Raw genomic sequence first — 19,457 nt, forward strand, 5'->3', positions numbered from 1 at the left:
TTCTTTCCTTTCTTTTCCTTTGCTTTTCTTTTTTTTCTTTTCTTTCCCTTTCTTCTCTTTTCCTTTCTTTTTTTTTGTTTGTTTTTGTTTTTCAAGAAAGGGATTCTCTGTGCTTTGGATGTATACATCCAGGAACTTTCTTCGTAAACCAGGCCTTCCTCTGCCTCTTGAATGCTGGGAATAAAGGTATGCCTATCACTACTGGTGTGGATTGAGTATTTATACTCTCACTATACTTCTGACTTTCTTCTTTCTTCAACCTCCCTCATTCTTCTTTCCTGCTTTTGCCTTACCTTTAGGAATATGGGCCAGTATTTAGGGGATAAACATGCAGATGAAAATGGCTACGGTGGTAATAATCTATCTATCTATATATGTATATAAATATATAATATATATTCCCAAATACATATATGCACACACACATACATTTCTCCTCCTCCTCCTCCTCCTCCTCCTCCTCCTCCTCCTCCTCCTCCTCCTCTTCCTTCTCCTTCTTCTTCTTCTTCACAGTGTTTTTTGCTTTGTAGACCAGGATGGTCTTGAACTCACAAAGATTCACCTGCCTCTGCCCCTTGAGGGCTGGGATTAAAGGCATGTGCCACCACCACCCAGCGTTGAACAGATAATTTAAGAGAAATAGTACTTAGCATTTTTTGAAGGCTCAATATATGTTCTAGGCTTTCCAAGTATGGCTTCCTAGATTCTCAGAAACCCTGCAAGTTGCTTTCATTTATTTTGTGAACAAAGACACTGGGTCTGGAGATAAATTAAGCAGAAGAGACACCAGTGGCCCATGTTTATCTAATGTCACAGTATTTAATGATCACGCATGTAGCTTGAATATTGGGCACACTGAGTGCAGAAAGTGCAGCCTTCATAATGTTAACAGTCTGAAAGTGAAAAGAGAGCACACGGACCAGTTTATAATGCAAATGGAAAACATGTGCATGGTATAATTATTATTCCCATAAAGTTTACAGGGTGTAAACTAGGACAGAAAGTGTAGGCTGCTGGGCATAGTGGCTCCATAGTGAGACCCTGTCTCAGAACAAAATAAATAAATAGGGAGGAAGGGAGGAAGGAGGAAAGGAAGAAAGGGAGGGAGAGAAGGAGGAAGGAAGGGAGGGAGGGAGAGAGGAAGAAAGGGAGGGAGAAAGGGAGGAAGGGAGGGAGGGAGAAAGGGAGGGAGGGAGGAAAGAAGGGAATAAGGAAGGAAGGAAGGAAGGAAAGAAGGAAGGAAGGAAAGAAGGGCAGTGTAGGTTTGCATACACTTCCAGACGGAAGACACCCAGAAACCAACCGTTCTCTCAGAATTGACTATTTCTCAGATGGCTATTATTCAGAAGCAAGTGAATGAGGAAAATAGAAAGCTTTGCTTCACACTTGGGGATCCTTGTTGAGGAGTATTTTATTTCACGACACATTAATTTATTTGCTTTAAAATAAGGCAAAGGAGACTTGGGTCATGTCCCTGCTCTCTCAGATCGCTTCCCTCACACAAAGAGAGGTGAATGCTCATGCTGTAGAGACAGAGTGTCTGGCTACAGGTAGCTGGGCACCTGTGTGCACACTGTGCACCATCCCCATAGACTGCGGAGTGCAGAAGAGCTACAGGCTGGTGTCCCTCAGGACTCCCGGCGTAGGCATCGTCTCTAAATGAGCAGATGCCACACAGCTGGTAGAAGCCAGGGCTCCATCCAAAGTGACAGACCACAGAGCTCAGTCTCTTTCCCTGGCATGAGAATCGCTTTCGCATTTCCTAAATTGGATTTATGTGTCAAAGAAGCTTCAGGTGCATTATTGAATTTGATGCTGACCATGATCCCATGAGCATGGAGTTTTTCACTTTGTCTTACCGTCATGCCTGTCTCTAAACACACACACACACACACACACACACAGACACACACACACGCATGCACGCACGCATGTTTATAAATGAGTGGAGATTACTTGGTTTAAGTCACAGAACTGATTTGTATCTGATGCTGGACTTGAACCTGAATGCTCACATCTTTATCAGCTCACCTTTCTCCTGGAACAGTAACAACACTCTCTTGCCATTATATTTAGAAAGAGTATATGGATGCCTAATATACCAGCTGTCCATCCTACATTTCTTTAACCTCCTTAGAAATGTCCAAAATGGTTTTTCAAACACTTTACAGGGCCGAAGAGGTTTACACAATGACTTGTGTGTATACAGAAACCAGTACCATAGCTTGTATGTTACAGAAAGCTGCTGCATATCAAAAAGATCGAAACTTTATTCGGACGCAGCCTAGGACATCACAATTAGTTTTATTCTGGTACCCTTTAAGTTATAAAAGGCAGAGAGCCCAAGTTGGGGATATAGTTACTCCCCTTCAAACTCCAGCATGCATGGGAGCGGATGCCTGTGTGAGTGGGGGAGTTGCATGACGTCACTGCTCGACTGTGAAGGACAAATTCCTTGCTCTAAAGGAGAGAGGCCAAGCAGAACTCTAAGATCCCTAAAACAATGAAGAATAACTCACAGCCTAAATAAAGTTCGGAAACTTATTTAATAAATCATCCAAAAAATACTTAGGTGTTCTTCTCAATACCCAGAGATAAAGACAGTGGCCTTCATTAAAAAACAGTGCTGTACAAATCAGGAGTTTCTCCAGCATGTTGTAAAATGAAATGCTTGTAGGTGGTTTCTGCTTACACTGACAGTGCCCTGGCTGCAGGAGGCAACACTGGTGTCTTGCTGAGAGATGGCGCCCTTGACCAAAAGATGACTGTAGCGAAGTTGAGAAGCCAGCAGCAGAAGCTGAGGGGCCGACGTTCTGTGGGCTCTGGATTCTTCCTGCATTACTCTGTTCCTTCTTCTTAAGAGGCGACATGTGTTTTTAAGTGTAAATAAGTAAAGCCACAAAAAATTCCTTTGGATGACAAACTCAGTTCAGAATTAAGATGGAGGAGATCGAGGAATCTTAAATGATTCCTCTTTTGTGCCTTAGTTAAGTTGATTTGGTAATTTAGATTCGTCTGTTGTGAGGAAGTGGTGGGTCTTTAGGTCAGAGGAGTTCATTTTTAAGGACCTGGGAGCCATAGCCCTGTGGCAGCAAGAGCACATAGGGCTTCATGTTCTCAGAGAACTTCCAAGGCAAAATAACCAACCTTAATAGCAAAACCCCAGCTAAGTATGACATGCACCTTGGGGCTTAACAAACCACAGTTCAAGTTTAATACAGAACTTGGAGAGTGAGCAGAGTGCAAGAATTCTTTTCCCTAAACCGGTAAAGTGGAACACATCCAATACAGACAGGTCAGGAACCTCTTCATGAAAGAGACGATGTTGAAATCTTCATATCACTCGGAGCTCTGGTCATCTCTACAGTGGATGGACGAGCATCCTCAGTGAATGCTCGAGATGAAGCAATCATGTCTGTCATGCGCCATCTCAGCCCTTACTATGCTCTCATTATATCCATTCCAGTTTTGGTAAAATAAAATTTATTTCCCTAAAACTTTTCCCTGAATTAAACAACAACAACAAGAAAATGTAGGAACAAAACAGGACTTCAAGAACTGCAGCATCTGCCATGTACTAAACCTACCTGCCTATTAGAAATAAAAGGTCAAGAAATCATAGGGAGTTTGGCTAGCTTTGCAGGATTATTTCCCCCTTTCTCCTAAGCAATAAGCTATGCTCTACCAAATACTGATATTCTACTGCAGGTATATTGGTACCTCAGTGGAGCGAGCGACTGTAACCTGGAAGAGGTTTCAAGTGGCTACCTATCACCAAATGTTTAAGTGTCATGTCCCTAGTGGTTCTCAATTCCCATAGAAGTCTAGTCTGGTTTCAGCAGGGTTCAGGTCACATATCTGAAAACCATTTGGAGAAACCATCCCACCACAATCTGTGCCTCTTCGGGCTTTATAAATGTGCTGCAAAATGCAAGCTAGCACCGCGCTATTCCTGAATCAAAGATAGCCTCGAGAGCTATTGATAGCAGCTGTAAACACATCTGTGGTTAGTGCGACCAAATCCATCAAGCAGAACCATTTGGAGGCAGCCGAGGTGATGAGCAGGGCGAAGCCTGAACTATGAGGATGTGGGTTTTCCACTAGAACATGGACGAGGATGAGCAAGCCAAAGCGGGAGAAAGGCGGAGAGGAGAGAGGAGAGAGGTGGGTGGACTGCCCCTTCTTGTCATTCTTCATTAGAAGACATGACAATAAATTGTCCGTTGAGAAAGTTGCAAAGAAAGTAGAAGAAAGGATAGCCTGTATTGATTGTCAGAACTCAAGGTTTAAAGGAAGAGGCAGAGGGAGGAAGAAGGAAAGGAAAGCTCAGATAAAAATCATTCCAGTCTCCAGAGCTGGAATGCTTATAATGCAAAGAGACAGTTGCATTAAAGGATTAGGCCCCACGGCCTGATTAACATCATTTGATCTTCTGCTATTGAAAAGACCCAGTGTGCTTTCAAAGGCAGTGGGCTTTTTAAATAAAACCAGGAGCGTGGGCTGACAGAGCGCCCCTAGAAGAGACAGCGGCTCAGTGTTTGGCCGCTGGTGCTTTTCTCTGGTTCTTTTTTGGTTCTACCTTCTTCAATATGTTCTGTTCCCTCCTCTCTGCCAGTAGGGGCTGCGTGTAAATCTGAAAATTTGGGCTCTGCATGATGTACTATGATTAGAACAAACACGTATAAATGCATTATGTCCCTGGTCAGGACAGAGTTTGGGCCACGCACCTACCACGAATTTCATAACTTTGTTTCTGGTTTTCCCCGTAAAAGACTTACTCTCCCTTCTCTCGCTGGCTAGCCAATAAACAGGAAAACTGCTGTGACATGGGTTAGCACACCTCTACACTCTCTTGTTTTCAAGATGTACTTTCTATTTTTTTTCTGATTTCTTACACAAATTTGGGTGCTTTTCCTGAACTTGAGTGGTCTTTGAATGGCCCAGTTTTCCATGAGCTAACTTGGTGCTGCACATGGTTGGGGGCAGCGGTCGGAGCATCTCTGTGTTCCTGTTGTTATGTCAGGGTGGCTAGGCCGTGGGATGGGGAGGGCTTCTGGTTGCTTCAGAGTGCCAAACATGATCCTAACTGGTTCAGTCTCTGTGATCCATTCAGTTCCTGCCATTACTGCCAAGGCAACTAACAAAGGAGGATTGTAATCTTGATGGTTTTTCCCAGCAATGACTGGACAGGAGCAACCAGAGCACTGGCTTCTGTGCTTCACAAGCGGGACCCTGACCTGAAACGCACCAATGGGAGACTCACACATCCCAGTGAAGTCCTGCTGGGATGAGGTCCTAGTGAAAGGATCCCTCCCTCTCAAGCTGGTTTCTAAGTGCAATCACCTTGGGTGGTAATCCTCATTGAAAGCTACCAAGTTAAGTTTATCGTTTGAAAATAAGCATTATGAGATGCAATGCTTTGGAAAATTGGAAATTTAACAAAATGAAATGCAGTAAAAATATAAACCTAAATTGAGTAAAGCTTTGAACAGAAGATGCAATCAGCCAGCTAGCTGCAAATATTTCAAGACTGAATTTAGGCTTCTTAATACAGACTCCTCAGCTAGGAAGTGGAATTGTTTAAACACAATCTAAAATTTTCAGTATGCAACTTGAAGGCTTCCTTTCTGGAAGGAGACAATAACATCTCAAATGCCAATTTGGAAACAGCAGTAAGTCAGCAGCCGGACAGAGTCAAGCCCAAAGGTATGTGTCATTGCTGGAAGTTCAGGAACACAGTTAACGCATTCGGTGGAGGAACACGGCGTAATTTCATTGCTTTGCACATAAGTACAAATCAAATGAATGGGATACCAGGCTCACTTACTTTTCGACAGGTAAATTACCAAATAGTAATATTCCATCTGGCTGGAGGGTAACTAGATCCACAGTTTTAAAAAACAACTTGACAAAATCTTAATCTTTCCCTTTGACTTGGTTGCCCTAATTCTTAGAGTACATTTTGCACATACACAGGTCTTATATGTAACATTTTACTAAAGATTAGATTAAGTATAATAACAACATAGCCAATATCATGAAAGAACAAAGACTCCAAACAAATGAGAACAAGAGGACAATCGTCCAGCCAATTGTCAGGCGAAACCTAATTGTAAATCTGCATGAAGGGACATCATGTAGTTATTAAAACAGAGGTTTCCAAAGATTCTTAATGGGATCAAGCATTAGGTGAAAGGGGAAGTATTAACTGAGGAGGAAGCAGTGAGCTTGGCATATTATAGCAATAGTAATCTTTATTTTTGTTGGTGGGATTTAAGCTAATTTTACATTGTTTAGAGCGCAAGGAGATTTGACCAGATAAATTTGGGGGCGATTAAGTTTTCAATCCTATTCTCAAAGAGAATATATCGATTTTATAATATCACAGAAAAACCGTATTTTCTCTTAAAAGCTTCCTTTTTTGATGTGTGTGTGTGGGAGGTTGTGTGGTTGTGTGCATACATGTGTGAGCTTGTGGAGGCCAGAGGTTGACTTTGACCGTCTTCCTGAGTTGTTTTCTACTTTATTCTGGGAGAGGAGGTCTCTTACTGAGTCAGGAGGTCGCGGGTCTTGACTAACCAGGCTAGCCAGTAAGGCCTGGGAATCTGCCTCCCAGCGCTGCAGCTTCCGGTAAATACGTGAACATGCTGCTATTCCAGGATTTTACATGGCCAGAGGAATCTGAACCCAGGTCTTTAGGGTTATTCAGCAATTCTTTGGGTCCCCATCCCCAATTCACTACCAAAGTCCCTACTCCCTGCTTTGGAGAGATATAGAAGGATTCTAAACTTCTACCTCCCTTACTTCCAGGGAGCCTTTGACTCAAACACAATTCAAAGGAAAAAGGGCCTCAGCCTGCCCCACTGGAGGCTCCGCTGAGTCAATCAGGGGGTCATTTTGATGATGATTAGACCGATTTCAGTTCCTTGATTTTCTTCTCAGTCCACCCAACTAGGCTGCCGCGGCTCCCGTGGGTGCTGTTACTCCGGGAGGCTGCGGTGGGAATGAGTGGGCTGGATGTGGCGACAGATTCAGGATCTGGAACCTCGTGCTGTGACCTTGGTTATTAAATGGCTAAGCCAAGGTGCTCCCGGTGGATGGTGGACCGGCAGCCCAGTTGAAACTGAGAACCAGTAACATCAACTTTTTTCCTCCTTTCGCTCGAAATCCTTTCCAGTTTTAAAAACTTAATATAGAAAACGTTTTCCTCCGAACATCAAAGGAAGCGCTGCTCCTCTCGCATCTCCTTGGCTCAATGGTGCCTCTTCCATTTTGCTCCTCTGCCTGGCAATTTGCATGATGTGTTTAGGCTAGAGGTAAGAACAGGAACTATGAATCTTGACTTATGTTAATAATACTAGCCTCAGACAAATAAAGGGTAGGAGGGGCCTGGGGACCTGCAGGTCTCCACATTTTAGAGATCTTATCTGCCCTCTAGGCCTAGAATCATATAATAAATAAGAACCCGGAGCTGTGTTCCACACAAGCGCTTGTCTTTTATGTCTTAGACCAGGTACCTAGAACCAGGGAGTTCCTTCCTTAATGGTTCAGGGTTATTCTTGACTTCTCCGGTCTCTGAAAAGTGCCTTGCACCACAGGCTCAGATGGGAGAGGAAGGTCACCCTGGAGAGGGTATGGAAGCAGGGATATGTTAGAAGCTTTCATGTACAGCCCGACAGGGAAGTATTGAGGTTTAGCACAATGTCTCACACACAGTGAGTGCTATTCCTAATTCTTCTCACAGCATATTATTATATAACTTTTTCCCCCTTGAGAGAGAAAAGAAAACAATGACCATGAGAATTTAAGATTCTAGAGCAAACTACGTTTATTTTAATTTTCAGCGTAATTTATAATGGAGTTCCCCCCCCCCCCATAACTTTGCTATTGTCTTGGCCAAATTCCAGTACTCTGTATTCAAGCTAATTACATTCCTCCCCCACTGGATACATTATTCTTCGCTTCCCCCATAAAAATCATCATGTTATACTTGTGAAACAAAATAGCTTCTGTGTTCTACCACGCATGCAAAAAAAAAAAAAGTTGCATTTCAATGAACTTCTCCGTGTGAGGAATTTGAGGACTACATGGGAAGCTGTTGAAGGGAGCTTAGCATTTAATTGTTCATTTGGAGACTGGTGAATCCTACATCAACTGGAGCAATGTTGTCACACAACACACTGTCCTGGTAACTACTCAGGAAGCATTTATAAAATCATGACTTGGGCCGAGCCTAGGCGGACATTCCTTGCTTCTCAAGTAAGTCATTAACTTCACCTTCCTGACATTTTAAACCTCACCAGACCTGAGGTTTCATGAAGAGGCTTAGTGAGTTTTATGCTCATCCGGAAGACTGTAGAGATGGGGTATTTATGATAAAGTTGGGAAGAAAGACATGGAGGGACCCGAGGAGCTGCTAGTCTTTCTCTTTTTCTAGGTTTAGCTCTATTGGTGTCTGAAATAACATTTTGAGTATTGGTTGGGAATATGTTTCTTGAGTTTACATCCCTTGGGATTGTGGGAGTGGCTAAAGAATAGGAATAAATGTTTAGAAGGGAACCGATGCTTAGTGTTGCAGCATGGTAGGCAAATGTACGTGAATCCATGAGAGCCCCAAGAAAAGGATACCAAAGATTTAGTAGGAAACACTCAGGAATAACAGGAAGCCATCTTGGTCTTCCATATTGCCCTGGGGAAGCTGCAATCCCATCTTCTACCACCACACTAGAGCGAGAGCAACCCCCCCTCTTTCTTTATAAGCCCTCAGCGTAGAGAAGAAGCCACACCCTACGGCCGGTACAGCATATCTATTGGAGGAATGAATTCCCAGAACACAGCATGGCTGGGAGCTAGCTGGATCCCACCAGCGAAGTCATGCTGAGGGGTGAGGAAGGTGACAGGGGTGGTGAAACCTCACTGTAGCCAAGAGAAAGTGCTAAGTACTCGGTGTTCCTGACTTAGGCACCAAAAATCTTACTTTCAACTTCTTTACCTCTTCTGGAAATCTCAACTTTTTTTCTTTTAACACTTTTGAAAATACTACTTTGAGATTAAAACCGCTTTGAAATTCCATCTCTGCACAGCCAGATAAAAAGATCATAAAAAAAAAAAGACAACATAGGCCAGTGTGAGGGAAAAGGGAATACTCACTGTTGGTGGTATTTCAAACTGCTCCAGCCACTACAGAATCGAGTGTGAAGTACAGTGGTATATTATTTGTGTCTTAATAAATAAAGCTTGCCTGAAGATCAGAGTGCAAAGCAGTCACACTAGTCAGTCATACAGGCCAGGCAGTGGTGTCACACACCTTTAATCCCAGCAGTCACACTAGTTACCCACAGAGGTCAGGCGATTAATACCAACACTAGAGAGAAGTATGAAGTGAAAGAGACAGGAACTCAATGGAGTCTAGAGTCTGAGGTTTGGTGGGGACAGATGCAATCTGAAGACAGGATCTCCCCATTGGTCTGAGCATTGGTAGCGGTAAAAGAACTCTCTAGTGGCTGGCTGCTTTGCTTTTCTGATCTTCAGCTTGAACCCCAATATCTATCTGTCTCTGGGTTTTTATTATTTGTGCTGCAGTGAGGATTTCTCAGAAAGCTAAAATTAGAACTCCGATATGATCTAGCTAGACCACTCCTTGGCGTATACTCAAAGAGCCCTATACCCTGAGACAGACACACTTGCACGTCTAACCTCATTGCACTTCTAGTCAGTATGGCAGAAATGGAATCAATGAGATGCTCGTCACCTGATGAGTGTATAATGGAAATGTGGTAGGACACACATGTAATTCTATTCAGTACAAGAGAAAAATCAAATTTGCAGGAAAATGGCTAGAATTAGAAACAAAAATAAGCAAACCAAGGGAAGTGACCCAGGCTTAGAAAGACAAACAGAACATCTTCTCTCTCATATGTAGATCCTAGCTTTGGATTCTGTGTTAAAATTGGAGCCAATGGCTGCAGAAGCTAGGGAAGAAAAAAAAGCAGTAATGAGAGGTTGGGGGAGGTGGAAGGACTTGGGATAAAGGACAGGAAAACATGATGTGAAAGTAGATGCTAGGTGTGGAAACATTAAAAAGTAGTAGGGGGATAAAAGGTGTGGATGGGGAGGGTGGGCCAAACAAAACCATCTAGGGGAAAACCATATAAAAACCTACAAAGGTAATCAAAAGATTTAAATATAAAAAGGCTTGAGTTTAGGTACTCCTCATGGATGGCTCATGCTGTCCCCAGAAGCCATAGTTCTTTTTTTAATCTTTATTTTTTATTTTTCTTTTCTTTCTTTATTTATTAAAAATTTCCACCTCTTTCCCGCCTCCTTTTTCCTCCCCCTCCCCATCACTCCCTCCTCACCTCCCCCTCCCTCTCTAGTCTTAAGAGCAGTAAGGGTTCCTTGCCCCGTGGGAAGTCCAAGGTCCTCCCCAATCCATACAGGTCTTTAAAGGTGAACATCCAAACAAACCAGGCTCCCACAAAGCCATAGTTCCTTAAACAAAATCCTAGAGATATTTCTCTGTAAGTTGTTGGTCAGGGAACCCGAAGAGACTCCCAAAGCAATGGAGGCTGTTGACCTTGCTCTAGGTTGCTCGTCAGAACTAAATGATAAGACCCTGTTGCCAGTGACATCAGACAGATGAACCAAGCTAGAACTAAACTGAACACTTCAACCCCACTTTAGAGTTCATAGTGACAGAACTGCTGGCTGTAGTGCAGGGAGCTGAGGGAGAGAAAAGTACCGAAGGTTTTACCCAGCTATAAGATGTGAGTACCACAGAGTTGACCTGCTAGACAAGATACCTCCCCATTGGTGCAATAGTGGCAGACTTGTTAGTGAGGTAACCAGCCACTTTGGACTTGAAGCCTGCTACTTGGAAACAAACACAAATCTGATACTACAAACTTGGGCAAAAAAACTCACAAAAACTGTGACTGGGGATATCGTAGGCCCTGCAGTAGAGCTTGCTACTTACAATAAGTTAAACAAGTATGTAGCCAAACTGTCTTCTAAATACTTACATTTATACTTAGACTTGTGCTGTTGTCAGTCTTGACCAGAGAAGCTTATTTTTATAGGACAGTGCCAGTTACTATGGAAATTCATAACTGATCAAAATTCGGAAAACAAATGACCGTTGAGTGTTCAGTCTTAATTGAGATATCTCTATCAATCTCTCTAAGAACCAGGGAACAATACAGACAATAGGGTGGAAAGATTACAAGGGTTGGGGAATAGAGAAGAGTCCTGTGTCTCTGGATGCGATATGGTTGGTGAAACCATAAACATGCAGCAGCTACCCCCTATGTCCTGACAAACGACAGGAAAGTAGGACAGAGGAATTTGAGATGAAGAAGGGGGTTCTACAAGACTGGAAGGGGATAAGAGAGGGTAACAGCATGAATACATTTACAATGCGAGTGTATGTCTGTATGTCTCCAAAATTAAATTTAAGAGACATTGCAAAAAAAAAACCACCTTTGTTACATTGTACCTGTTTAGAAGGACTTTGTAATTGTCTACTAACTCATCCCTTAAGGTCTGCTTCTATACCTGGGATCCAGACACACTTTGGCTCTGCTTTTCTGTGCTCTGTGCACTTTGGAAATGGTGGTTGTCAACCCCTCCTGTTTGAGTATTTATTGAATTGCTGCTTTTAGTTCAGGCTGAAGAAACGCCTTTCTCCTGGGCTTTCACAGTCTAAACTTTCAGTCTGAGGTGGACATGGTGTCAAGGACTTGTAATCGCACTGTAGAGGAGATTGAGGTGGGAAGATCACGACTGGAAAGCAGCTTGGACTACATAGGTCTTGTCTCACAAATCAATCAATCAAACAATAAAAAACCCAAAACTTTCTCTCTGTCTAAAATTGTTGTATAATATCCACTATGCTAAAGGCAATTTATAAGGAAAATTATGTGAGTTGCTTGGGTTCAAGCAATTATTTGGGGATGGAAGCATTTGAAAGATTCTTATGAGAAACTGAGATTTTTACCTGATTGAGTCCAGAAAAGCATACAAACTATTTGCCTTTTGGTTTGTGTCTATTCAGGCAGAACTTTGTTTTCTATTTATTGCCTTTGAGATAATAAAGGGGCTATGTGACATTGGGTTTCTATCCAGTTACTACCATCATTAGGTGATGGGCATAATCTTTTCTACAAACTGAATGCAGACTGGTGCTTACAGTATAGAGCCACTGACAGGATGCGATTCTCAGTGGTCGTCTGTATGATGACATTCCTACATGGTTTGGGGATCTTTGCTATCATCCATCAACTAGGAGTATGAAAGACACTGTGAGTGAGTGATGGTCTACAGGAGACAGCATGAGTGAGTGACAGTCTACAGGAGACACTGTGAGTGAGTGACAGTCTACAGGAGACAGCATGAGTGAGTGACAGTCCACAGGAGACACTGTGAGTGAGTAACAGTCTACAGGAGACACTGTGAGTGAGTGACAGTCCACAGGAGACAGCATGAGTGAGTGACAGTCTACAGGAGACACGGTGAGTGAGTGACAGTCTACAGGAGACACTGTGAGTGAGTGACAGTCTACAGGAGACACTGTGAGTGAGTGACAGTCCACAGGAGACAGCATGAGTGAGTGACAGTCTACAGGAGACACTGTGAGTGAGTGACAGACTACAGGAGACACTGTGAAGCCCATTTAAAGTTTGCTTGATCTCTCCTCACTGAGCTTAGGACTTTGGACTACTTGAACCCATCAGGACAGCAGTAAGATTTGAAGATTCAGTTGTTACTTGTGCCATTGCTGTGACAAAACACACAGCAAAAGCAACTTATGAAAGGAAAGGTTTATTTCAGGTCCCCACTTAAGGATGCAGTTTATCCTGGCAGGCAGGCGCTGCACTGAGAGCGTCAGTGGAGTGGGAGATGTTCCTTCCTCAGTTAAACCTCCTGGAAGTGCCCTCACAGACATAAGCAGCGGTTTGTTTCCTAAGTCTTAAATTCAGTGCCATTAACAATGAACAGTAACCATCACAGGGGATTAAAATGATAGGACTTCTGACCTTCCTTTCCATGTCCTTGCTGTAATAAGTATAGTAAAACAATGTCTTTTAAACATGTAAAAATAGCTTAGTCAGGAACCCGATGATAACCAGAACCTTGCAACATCACTCACTCAAGATAATCAGAGAATCCTAGAACTCCACAACACCCACTGGACAGTCTATAAGCGGAGACCAAGAGCAATGCTCTGCTCTGCACATCTGGAGAGATGTCACCTTGGTCTGCCCTGTGGCTGGAGAGTCTCCCCCAGGATCCTGACCCTTGTATCAGACTTCCGATAGAGACTGGACCTGACCTTCAACTAAGATGTCACACAGGAGAGCAGCGTTGGGGAGCTAGGCCTAGGACCATACTTAGGAACTTAGAGTGTGAACCATGTGTGATAACTCTCAGCATAATAAAATATAACTTTTGTTATACTAACTATGACTATCTACCTTCTTGCTTGGGACACTTGTGAATAAATCTTCTGTCCCACTTGTGGTGACTTGAAAGACAATCATTGTGCCAGAAATAATTGGGAAAAAATTATTGGTGTGAATTTGCCACCTCCCACCGACTTCCTTTCAACAGAGATGAAATCAGAAAGGGATCTGTTTACATATAGAATTGAAAGGGAAAATGTTGATCCAAATTTGGAGGCATCAGAATATAGGAAAGCTCAATTTGCTGCTAAATAACTAAGCATTGAGGTGTAGGATGAAAATCTCTCTGAGGGATACAGGATCAGTAAAACTTTTTGATTAAACAAAATTATCTGAACTGGGAAGAGGTGATCAATTAAGATGTGGCTTCCCCACCTCTTGAGGAGTCCCTTGGAGAAGCATGAGTCTATGGAAGACAGAGGTGCCCAGAAAAGAACGCTTGGTAGTGAGTCAGGCTTGAGAACCACGAGTTTGTGTCTTTGCACATGGAACTGATTCAGCAAATGTACCAATAATTTCCTTAGATCTTGTGAAAATTAAATAACCAAATGAAGGGTAATCCTAGATCAAAAACCTAAACCTTTCATCATCTAGGTCTTAAGATGTCTGTCATTTGGGCTCCATAGTGCCGCTCTAGAAAGTGACTTTTGACCCAGTGAGGCCATAGTTTCCATTCCCAGATATGACCATGGAGAAGAAAGACACATAAACACATCAGGAGGAAAAACCAGGAGTTACAGATAGCAGTAGAGAAAAGGAACTCATTCATTGCACAGACAAGCAGGGACCTCAGACAAGAGGGACTTTATAATGTGCTTAGCCTGACTGAAGAAAAGTCTGACCAGGAGCATGGAGAGGTCTACTTTCATCTTTTCCAAATAGGAGTTTGTACTATAGCTACCCTCCTATTCCTGTCCAGTATTTAATATTGGTTGGTGTTAGATAGATTGCCACTTAGATTATGGGTCAAAGGTCCAGACAGAAAGGGCGTTATTTTGCTCAGAAGTAGTGAATTTTAATTCACGGGAAAATCTCACAAGGGAATGAGCACAGTTTCATATTTCAGAGACTGAGTGAGGTAGATATTTGGTGTTCATTGTTTGTCATGCTGTTTTTTTTCTCTCCCTGGGCACAGAACCTTTTCATATGTTCTGCTTTCCTATGGTTAAGGACAACCATGTGATTGTAGGTAGTGGACATGAATGGAAGAGATGTGTACCACTCCTAGATTAGGCCCATAGAACTAACTCCAATGTTATTTACTGCTGCCTCTCTTCTACCCAATGGCAGATGCTCCCAGTAGCAACAATGGACTCCAGTGGCTCAAGCTGACTGAAGAACCCTGAAGCAATCAAACATGGGGCCACAGTTGCTAATGAAAGATAAGTTACTAGAAAATGCTGCCTAATCAAGAGGATCCTTTAGGATTTTTCTAGAAACAAGAAATACACCTTGTTTTATTGAGTAACTAAAATTTGGAAGTTGTTTTAAAAGTAAATTAGTAACTTTGCTTAATGCATGTAGTATGCAGAAAAATTCTAGAGCGAGGCATTACTTCTAAAAATGTTTTCGAGATTGTTATTTAATTTCCCATGTGTGAGTGTTTGCCTGAATGTATCTCTGTGTACCAAGTGCACACAGTGCCCATGGAGGCTAGAATAGGGTGCCAGATCCCCTGGACTGTAGTTGCAGAAGGCCATGTGCAGTCATGTGAATGATGAAACTTGAACCCTTGTCCTGTGGAAGAGCAGCCAATGCACTTAACCACTGAACCATCTCTCCGGCACCAAGCCATTATTTCTTAATACACAGTCATTGGGAAAATACAAAGTAACATTTGGAAGCTAACTGATGAAACTGGGGGAATAGGAATCCACACTGAGGAATCAGCAGGATCAAATTCTATATCGAATGAATAGACTTGCTGGATGCATGTAAGGAAGAGCAAGGAGATCACCAGTAGGCTGAAGGCATTAGGAGGAGATGGCACCAGAGAGATCAGATGGTATGAGGAATTCTAGGCCATCACTGGAACTTTTGATTTTATTCTGGGTAAGGGAGGAAACTGTAGAGTTTTGATTAAAGGAAAGCTGTCATCTCATATTTGGTTATCTACTTTAATCCACTGGCACTGGGAGAAAGAAATAGGTAGTTAAAGATAGAAGTAGGTGTCGAGATGGTTCACTGGGTCAAGGTGCTTGTCACCAAGCCTAAAGTCTTGAATTTGATCAGTCTCTGGAACCCACATGGTGGAAGGAGAGAAGCAAGTTGTCCTCTGATCTCCACGTGCCTGCTGTCACACACATACACACACACACACACACACACACACACACACACACACACACACACACTGCAAAATAAATAAATAAAAAGGATAGAAGCAAAGAGAGGGCTATCAAAAAACCTCAGATAATTACAGTCTAAGTGGAGGTGAGTGAGAAAGAATTGGATTCTGTAGCAGGCTTTGCTGCAGGACTAGATGATAGTGGGGAAAAAAAGCCTGCCCACCAACCCCAAGATTGACAGCTCTAGCAACTGACTAACAGTAAAGGGTTGTCTTTTCTCAAGCAAGAAGATGGGAAGACAGCAAGTTCTGAAGAGAATGGGGTTAGGTTAGATATATTAGGCTTCTTGCGGCCTTGCCTCATCATCTGTATTCTCTCGGATGCTTCTCTTTCCAGCCTTGTGCTTTCTCTGATCTGAGAATTGCTTTCTATTTGTTTCCCTTTCCTGGGTAATTTCTACACTCTCAACTCTGGTATCAACAAAAGTCCATCGTTTTCTCCAGAAAGCAAGCCTTCCTTCTCCCTGACCCTGGATTGGGTCTCATTGCTGACTGTTCTCTGTTATAACTCCATAATTTTTGTTTATTTCTTTGTTTGATTTTGGTTTTATTTTTTGATCTAAAGTTTCTTTGTATAGCCCAGGATTCCATGGAACTTCCTCTGTAGGCCAGGCTGACCTTGAATGCAGAGATCTACCTGACCCTGCCCCCTGATTGCTGGAATTAAAGGTGTGTGTCACCACCATCGCCCTGCTAGAAGTCCATCTTGATTCCCCGGGTGAACTGTGCACACTAGCCTCTTTTGTACTCCGATCCTGACTGAGGGACTGCCTATGGAACATGCTCAGATGTACTGCTACGAGAGCGGGCTTAGTGAATGAATGAATGCACGCATGAGTGAGTACACAGCAGCCTACGCAGGAGTTGTGCAGAAAAGTCCTAGAACAGTCTCCACGTCAAAAGTCGATAAAATGCCAAGATGGGAAGCTTTCTCTGAATGGTTTCATCACAAATTCTGTATGTGAAACACTTCACATTTTATATTAAATTACTGGAAGTTCTGAAAAAGCTCACAACTGACCGATAGCTTAAAGATCTAAAGATCTAAAGTGTAGCTCTTTAGAAGATGCTAAGTTTGCTTCCTTCTCACTTGCCTAGCTTTTTATTCTATTGCCCTATCACTTTATAGATCTTTGCAAACACTTTGTACCATTTAAAATATTTCTTTGCTTTTGTGTTCTTTTTGCTTAGGAAACTTTTACTACTCCAAATTTAAAACATGTACAAGCATAGAAAGAACAGGATCAGGAACTCATATGTACCAAGTTTCAAAGATTTCAGCACAAAGCTGATTTTTGATTCATTCATCTCTCCCTTCATTTCTGTGAAACAGATTTTAGATATCACGCAAATTATAAATATTTTAGGAAGTCTCCATAAGATAGGGCTCTTTTCAAATGCTTGGCTACTATGCTCTTTTTAAACTTTTTATTTATTTATTATACATACAAACCATACTTCTCCTTCCATCTCCTTCTGCTGCTTCCCCAACCCTCCCCCCACCTCACATCCACTCCTCAGAAGGGGTAAGTCCTCCTATGGGGAGTCAACAAAGCCTGGCATATTAAGTTGAGGCAGGACCAATCCTCTCCCCTCTGTATCAAGGCTGAGCAAGGTGTCCCTCCGTAGGGAATGGACTCCAAAAGCCTACTTATGCACCAGAAATAGATTCTGGTTTCTCTACCAGGGGCCCCTCAAACAAACCAAGCTATGAAACTGTTGCCCACCTGCAGAAGGCCTACTTTGGTCTCATATAGGTTCTCCAGCTGTAGGTCTCGTGTCCATGAGCTCCCACGAGCTTGGTTCAGCTGTCTTTGTGGATTTACCCAGCATGATCTTGACCCACCTTGCTCATATAATTCCTCCCCTTGTCTTCAACTGGACTTCCAGAGCTTGGCCTGGTGCTTGGCTGTGACTCTCTGCATCTGTTTCCATCTGTCACTAGATGAAGGTTCTACGACAACAGTTGGGGTAATCACTAATCTGATTGTAGGGGAAGGCCAGTTCAGACACCCTCTCCACTATTGCTAGAAGTCTTAGCTGGATTCACCCTTGTGGATTCCTGGGAATATCTCTAGCATTAAATTTTTTCCTAACCCCATAATGGCTCCCTCTATCAAGATATCTCTTTTATTGCTCGCCCACTCTGTCCCTCCCCAAACTTGCCTATCCTATTCCCTCATATTCTCACATGTTCTCATCCCCCATCAATCTCCCCTCTACTACCATTCCCTGCCCCCATTTTATCCAGGAGATCTCATCTATCTTCCCTTCCTAGGGTGTCCCATGTGTCCCTCTTAGGGTACCCCTTTTTTACTATCCTCTCTGGAGCTATGAATTATATAGTCCATTGATATTAAGAGATATTAATGAGCAGTGATTGTTAATTCCTGTTATTTTTTGGTTGTAGTCTGTGTGTTTCCTTTCTTTGGGTTTTGTTGGTGTGAGGTTTTCTGCTACCTGTGTTTTTGTGGGTGCAGTTAGCTTTCTTGGGTTGCAGGTTTCTTTCTAGTACTTTCTGTAGGGCTGGATTTGTGGATACGTATCTGGTTTTGTCATGGAATATCTTGTTTTCTCTATCGATGGTGATTGAAAGCTTTGCTGGGTATAGTAGTCTGGGCTTGCATCTGTGGTCTCTTAGTGTCTGCAGCACATTTGCCCTGGGCCTTCTGGCTTTGATGGTTTCCATTGAGAAGTCAGATGTAATTCTGAGAGGTCTACCTTTATATGTTAGTTGACCTTTTTTCTTTGTAGCTCTTAATATTCTTTCTTTATTCTGTATGTTTTGCATTTTGATTATTATATGGCCAGGGGACTTTTTTTTTCATCCACTCTATTTGGTGTTCTGTAAGCTTCTTTACCTTCATAGGTATATCTTTCTTTAGGTTGGGAAAGTTTTCTTCTATGATTTTGTTGAATATATTTTCTGTGCCTTTGAGCTGGAGTTCCTCTCCTTCTTCTATCCCTATTATTCTTAGGTTTGGTCTTTTCATGGTGTCCCATATTTCTTGGATATTTTGTGTCATAAATTTGTTGGATTTAATGTTTTCTTTGACCAATGAATCTATTTCCTCTGCAGTATCTTCAACCCCTAACATTCTCTCTTCCATCTCTTATATTCAGTAGGTTATGTTTGCCTCTATAGTTCCCATTTATTTACCCAGATCTTCCTTATCGAGAATTCTCTCATTCTGTGTTTTCTTTATCGCCTTCATTTCAGACTTCAAGTCTTGAACTATTTGCTTCATCTGTTTGATTGTTTTTTTTCTTGGTTTTCTGTGGTTTCTTTGAGAGATTTCTTCCAATTTTTTGTTTGTTTTTTCCTCCATTTCTTTAAGGAAGTTTTTAATTTACTCTCTAAAGGTCTCCATCATCTTCATAAAGTTACATTTAAAATTGTTTCCTTCTGCTTTTTCTGGGTTAGGATGATCAAGTCTTCCTCTTGTATGATCACTGGGTTCTGGTTTTACCATGTTGCTTTTTAAGTTGTTGAATGCATTTTTGCATTGGTGCCTACCCATCTCTTTCTTCAATTGATGCTGGCAGTGTCTTTGCATCTTGGTCCAATCCTTGCAGTGCCTGTCTGGATCTTGGGAACTGTTCTTGGTCTGTTCTGTACTGTCACTGTGTGGGTCTCAGGAGTTTTGGAG

Source organism: Myodes glareolus, chromosome 1 (genome assembly GCF_982192425.1).
Source record: "Myodes glareolus chromosome 1, mMyoGla1.1, whole genome shotgun sequence".
In the NCBI taxonomy this organism is placed as follows: Eukaryota; Metazoa; Chordata; class Mammalia; order Rodentia; family Cricetidae; genus Myodes; species Myodes glareolus.